Consider the following 6,535-nt stretch of genomic DNA (forward strand, 5'->3'; position numbering starts at 1 on the left):
TTGATGACATTAGCTTCTGTTTCATCTTCTTTCTTTCCTTCCACTCTTGTTGACTTTACTGCTTATAGGGATAACTCATCTAAAAATAATCATTCCTAAACTCCTTACCTCATTAGCTTTTCTTCCACCCCTTCTCAGCCTGGAACCTTGGCATTACATTCATTGTAATGATAATACCTCTGAAATCTTGAAATCGATTATGATACCTTCTGACAAGACAAGGCTGTCCACTCTCACCACTTTTATTCAACACAGTATGGGAAGTCCTGGCTGCAGCAATCAGACATCCAAATTGGTGAGGAAGAAGTAAAACCGTCACTATTCACAGATGACATGATACCATATATAGAGAAAACCCTAAAGGCTTCACTAAAGAATTATTAGAACTGATAAATGAGGTCAGTAAAGTTGCAGGATACAAAATTAATATACAGAAATCTGTTGTGCTTCTCTACACTAATAATGAAGTAGCATAAAGGGAAATTAAGAAAACAATACCATTTATAATTGCATCAACAAGAACAAAATACCTAAAAATATTAACCAAGGAGGTGAAAGACCTATACTCTGAAAACTGTAAGACACTGAAGAAAGAAATTAAAGACGACACAAATAAATGGAAAGATATGCCATGTTCATGGATTTGAAGAAATAAAATTGTTAGCGCATCCATACTACCCAAAGCAATCTATAAATTCAATGCAATCCCTATCAGAATACCAACAGCAATCTTCACAGAACTAGAACAAATAATCCTAAAATTTGTATGGAACCACAAAGGGCCTTGAATAGCCAAAGCTGTTTCTCAAGCTTCTTGAGCAGGAAGAACAAAGCTGGAGGGATCACAAGCCCAGATTTCAAGATATACTACAAAGCTGTAGTAATCAAAACAGCATGGCACTGGCACAAAAACAGACATATAGATCAATAGGACGAATAGAGAGCTTAAAAATAAACCCATGTCTGGGCGCCTGGGTGGCTCAGTTGGTTAAGTGACTGCCTTTGGCTCAGGTCATGATCCTGGAATCCCGGGATCGAGTCCCACATCAGGCTCCCTGCTCAGCAGGGAGTCTGCTTCTCTCTCTGACCCTCCCCCTTCTCATGTGCTCTCTCTCTCTCTCATTCTCTCTCTTTCAAATAAATAAATAAAATCTTTAAAAAAAGATAAATAAATAAACCCATGTCTATATGGTCAATTAATCTATGACAAAGGACACAAGAATATACAATGGGGAAAAGACAGCCTCTTCAACAAATGGTGTTGGGAAAACTGGACAGCAACATGCAAAAGAATGAAACTGAACCACTTTTTTACACCGTACACAAAAATAAACTCAAAATGGATTAAAACCTAATGTGAGACCTGAAACTATAAAACTAAAAGAAAACATAGGCAGTAATCTCTTGGACATCTGCCTTAAAAATATGTTTATGGATATGTCTCCTCAGGTAAGGGAAAAAAAGGTAAAAATAAACTACTGGGACTGTACCAAAATCAAAAGCTTTTGTGCAGCAAAGAGAACGATTAACAAAACAAAACGGCAACCTGGTGAATGGGAGAAGATATTTGCAAATGATGTATCTGATAAGGGGTTGATATCCAAAATATATAAAGAACTTATACATTAAAAAAATAAATAAAACAATAAAAAGAATGAGATTTCCAATTTAGGAGCATTAAAAAAAAAAACCCCAAAACAACAAAACAGCAAAAGAAAGAACTTACACTATTCAACACCAAGAAAAATAAAAAAAATTCAATTAAAAAATGGGCAAAGGAAAAACAGACATTTTTCCAAAGAAAACCTACAGATGGCCAACAGATACATGAAAAGATGCTCAATATCTCTGTATGTATATGTGTGTGTATGTATAAATACATATGCACACACCCACATATGCACACAATGGAACATTACTCAGCCATAAAAATGAATGAAATCTTGCCAGTTGTGACAACATGGATGGATCTAGAGGTTACTATGCTAAGTGAAATAAGTCAGATGGAGAAAGAAAAATACCATCCGATTTCACTTACATGTGGAATCTAAAAAATAAACAAAAACAAATGAACAAACAAACAGACTCTTAAACACAGAGAACAAACTCGTGGTTGCCAGAGGGAAAGAGGGTGGAGGGATGGGCAAAATAGAGGAAGGGCATTAAGAAGTACAAACTTACAGTATAAAATAAATAAGTTGAAGAGATGAAAAGTATAGCATAGGGAATACAGTCAATAATATTGTAATAACATTGTATGGTGACAGATGGTGACTGCACTTATCTTGGTGAGCACTGAGTAATGTATAGAATTGTCTAATCAGTATGTTGTACACCTGAAATGTAACACTGTACATCAGCTATACTTCAATAAAATAAAGTTTAAAAAGTATGATATTCTCGGGGCACCTGGGTGGCTCAGTCAATTAAGCGTTCTACTCTTAATTTCAGGTCAGGTCATGACCTCAGGGTTATGAGATGAAGCCCTGTGTCGGGCTCTGCACTGGATGTGGAGCCTGCTTGACATTCCCTTTCTCCCTTTGTCCCTCCTTGCTCCCTCTCTCTTCCTCTCTCCCTCTCTCACACACACACAAGTACGATATTCTCTAACCACTGCCTGCAATCTTCCAGCTCACTTAACTCCAATACTCCTATTTAAATAATTTCTCAACTTCACTAAGATCTCCAATCCATTAACCTCATTACTTTTTTCACTATCCATCACCACCTCTATATAGTTACTTCTCTCCTTCCCAGCTTAGAGTCCCTGGTCCATCAGGGGAATCAATCACTTATAAACATCCTCAACTCTCTTGCCCCTCTCTCCTTATATTTCAACCCTAGCTGAGTCCCATTGTCAGCTCCTACAATGAAGCTGTTGAATATTCCTGGATAAAAGTCACATAACTGGGATGACTGACTTGTCATCCATGTTATAACGATTATAATCTCAAATAGGCTCTCATTCCTTCTTGGCAATCCTAGAACGTTTCTATAGCAAGTTTGATTTTTCAATTTCTCAAGATAAATAGTTTGTATTTTATCCTCCTCCCTCAAACCTTGTTCACACCTCATCTTCTTTACTCTCAGCCTCTGACCTTGCTTTAGATTTAATAGAGAAAATAGAAGTCCTTCAATCAGAATTACCTCATTTTCCTCATTTATCAGAATACCCTCATTACTGTGAAATTTACCTAGTTATCAGAACTTTATCTTCTCTGTTCTATCTCCTATCTCTGCTCTTGTCTAATAGAAATTCCTCCACTTGTGGAATATTACTTAGTCATTAAAAGAATGAAATCTTACCATTTGGGGGTGCCTGGGTGGCTCAGTCAGTTAAGTGCCTGCCTTCAGCTTGGGTCATGATCCCAGGGTCCTGGGATCGAGTCCCACATCAGGCTCCTTGCTCAGCGGGGAGCCTGCTCCTCCCCTACCTGCCACTCCCTCTGCTTGTGCTTGCTCTCTCCCTCTCTTTCTCTGTGTCAAATAAATAAATAAATAAAATCGAAAAAAAAATATCTTACCATTTGCAATGACATGGATGGAGCTAGAGAGTATTATGTTAAGGGAAATAAGTCAGAGAAAGATAAATACCGTATGATTTCACTCATGTGTAGAATTTAAGAAACAAATGAGCAAAGGGAAAAAGAGAGAGAGAGAGAGAGAAACCAATAAACTCCTAACTACAGAGAACAAACTGATGGTCACCAGAGGGGAGGTGGGTGGGGGATGGGTGAAATATGTAATGGGGGTTAAGGAGGGCACTTGCTGTGATGAGCACCGGGTGTTGTATGGAATTGTTGAATCACTATATTATACCCCTGAAACTAATATAACACTGTATGTTAACTAACTGGAATTAAAATAAAACTTAAAAAAAAAAAAGGAAATTCCTCCACTTGTGCTCTGGCTCCAGTACCCTTTTGCCTTCTCAAGTATCTTATTCCTTCAGTGGTCCCCACTCTCTCTCCTGCATCACCAATCTCTTCCTTTCCACTGAATCATTCCCATCAGCATAATCTGCTCTAGTAAATTTCATCCTAGAGCTTCTTTCTCTAATCCCACATCCCACCTTAACTACAGCCCCACTTCTCTCTCGTTCTCTTTACTATAGGTCTTCTCTACAGCTTTATAACCAGTTTCCCATCTCACATTCACTCATCAGCCCAGTTTTATCTGGGCTTGCATCTTCATCACAGTACTGAAACTGCTTTTGTCAAGGTCACCAAGAATGCCCATATTATCTAATCTAATGGACTCTTGATCTCTGAGCAGTGTTTGACAGAAATGACATTTTCCTCTCTGTAGCTCCAAACTCTCCTCCCCTCTGGCTTTTCCTTTTAAGCTTGAACTCTAAATATTGGAGACAGCACTCCATGCTACTTATTTGCCTGTTCTTTGCATAGGTGATTTTATCCAGTCCCATGGCTTTAAATGCTGACGCCTTCTAAACTCACACCTTTAGCACAGAACTTCACTCCTGAGCTCCAGATTTATTCAATTGCTATTCAATCTCTACTTGGATGTCTATTAAACATCTCAATCATTATAGTCCTAAATACAGCTTCTAATCTCTCTCGTAAGTCACCATTTCAGTAAATGGTACAATCATCCAGTTGTTCAAGCCAACAATTAGAAGTGATCCTGCAATTTCCCTTTCCCTTATTTCCCATATGTGGCAGCCATGAAAACACACCTCTCAGATCTCTGATCACAGGGAGCATTACTGGCTGATGGCCCCAGTTGCTGTGCTCTGAAATCTATCACCATGATCCAGGCTGCATTTCCCATGGATTACTCCCAGCCAGTTACTGAGTGAGGCAGGGCCAGTAAAGGAGGCCCATTCCTGGAAGACATAGGACTCCTCTGATGGGGGACATTGGCTTGAGGATTCCCCATTGACTTTCTTGAAAGATTCTTAGAATTGCATCATATCTATAACTTTTCCTACCCATTTTTCTCCTGTCCTCCATGAGAGTTGAATCAGCATCCAGTCTAAAGGTTTTCTCAGCCCCCTTCAGAGCCCTCCCTGTTTTTCCTTCACAGGTGTCTTCCCCAATAAGTCTTTTGCACATTTAATCTAACCTTATGGTCTGTTTCTCAAAGAACCTGAACTAACACACCACAGCTGAACTGTCAGCAATTTTATGTTTTTTCTGTTTCCTAAATATATCTCTTGCAGCCATCCATTCCTCTCTATTGCCACCATCACTGAGTAGAAGCCATGCCATTTCTCCCCTGGATTATTGCAACAGCTGCCTACTCTCCAATCCAGTCAACACAGTAGCCAGAGTGATTTTTTTTTTTTTATAGTAAATCAATCATGCCACTTCCCTGCTTAAAACCTTTCGATGGTTTTCCATTATAATGCCTAGGGTAAAATTTAAACTCCCACAACCGCCACAAGATACTTTAAAACCTGGCTCCTGCCTATCTTTTTAGCTTCATCTCATATCAACTTCCTCCTTAGCCCCGATGCTCACCAAGCTCCAGCCATACTAGTCTCCTTTCTCTTCCTACAAATTGTCAAATGCTTTCCTGCCTTGGGGCCTTTCCGCTTGCTCTCTCTTCTTCATAAACTACTCTTCCCCCATCTCTTCAGAGGGTGGGCTCATTTTCATCTTTAGTGCTCAACTTAAATGCCCCCTCATCAGCAGGGCCTTCTCCACCCAACATTATCCTATTTCCTCTCAAGTAGTTACCACTCTCTGTAACCACTTCCCTTAGTGTGTTTCTCCCACTTGAACAGGAGTAGGCAAATTATGACCCATAGGCAGCAAATTGTTTTTGTAGGGCCCAGGATTTAAGAATGGTTTTTACGTATTTAAGTGTTTGAAAAAAATTTTTTAAGAATATTTCACAACACATGAAAATTATGTGAAATTCAAATTCCAGTGTCCATAAATAGAGTTGGAACACAGTCACTTTCATTTAGGCATTATCTATGACCGTTCTAACACCACAACAGCGAAGCTGAGTAGCTGCATATGGCCCACAAAGCCTAGAACATTTACAGAAAAAGTTTTCTTTTCTAAACTTTTATTTATTAAGTAATCTCTACCCCCAACATGGGGCTCAAACTCACAACGCCGAGACGAAGAATCACATGCTCTAGCGACCGAGCCCGCCAGGCACACCCAGGAAAGGTTTTCAGACCACTGCACCAGACTGTGAGTGCCATGGGTCGGCGGCATTGATGGTCCTGTTCAGGCCTTCACTCCTAGTGCCTGGTCCACAGCTAGTGGACTTATCCAAGTGCATGCGGTATAGTACTAAATCTTGGCATTGAGCAGCTCAGTTTGGAGCGAAGTGCCCTCATCTGGCAGTGAGAAGACATAACTCTTCCTAACTCTTACCACTTAACTGACCCCGAACAATCGCAACTTCGGTGTTGTTTCTTTTCCTCACGTGTGAAAGCAGTCTCTGCACGGACGCGACATTCCTCTGGGGTCAGGCCGGCGTCTCTCGGCCAAGTCTTGCCTTTTCCTGCAGGTACGGAGCCCTCCCACTCACACCCTACCGGAGCCCGCCGGCT

At 40.2% G+C, this 6,535-nt stretch overlaps 1 protein-coding gene across 2 annotated transcripts in view; it reads right to left on the reverse strand.

Annotated features, from left to right (window-relative positions):
- Nucleotides 1-6,527, reverse strand: part of SGO2 (shugoshin 2) — a 66,950-nt gene extending 60,423 nt beyond the window's left edge. The window contains exon 1 of one of the 2 annotated variants that reach the window (XM_032405152.1): nucleotides 6,369-6,527. The gene's annotated coding sequence lies outside the window, so the exon portion shown is untranslated. Of the gene's footprint in view, nucleotides 1-6,356 lie in introns of both variants that reach the window. The other variant, XM_032405132.1, reaches the window with a different exon arrangement.
- Nucleotides 6,528-6,535: the final 8 nt, after the last annotated feature.

The sequence above is a fragment of the Phoca vitulina genome, unplaced genomic scaffold (genome assembly GCF_004348235.1).
Source record: "Phoca vitulina isolate PV1807 unplaced genomic scaffold, GSC_HSeal_1.0 scaffold1, whole genome shotgun sequence".
Classification (NCBI taxonomy): Eukaryota; Metazoa; Chordata; class Mammalia; order Carnivora; family Phocidae; genus Phoca; species Phoca vitulina.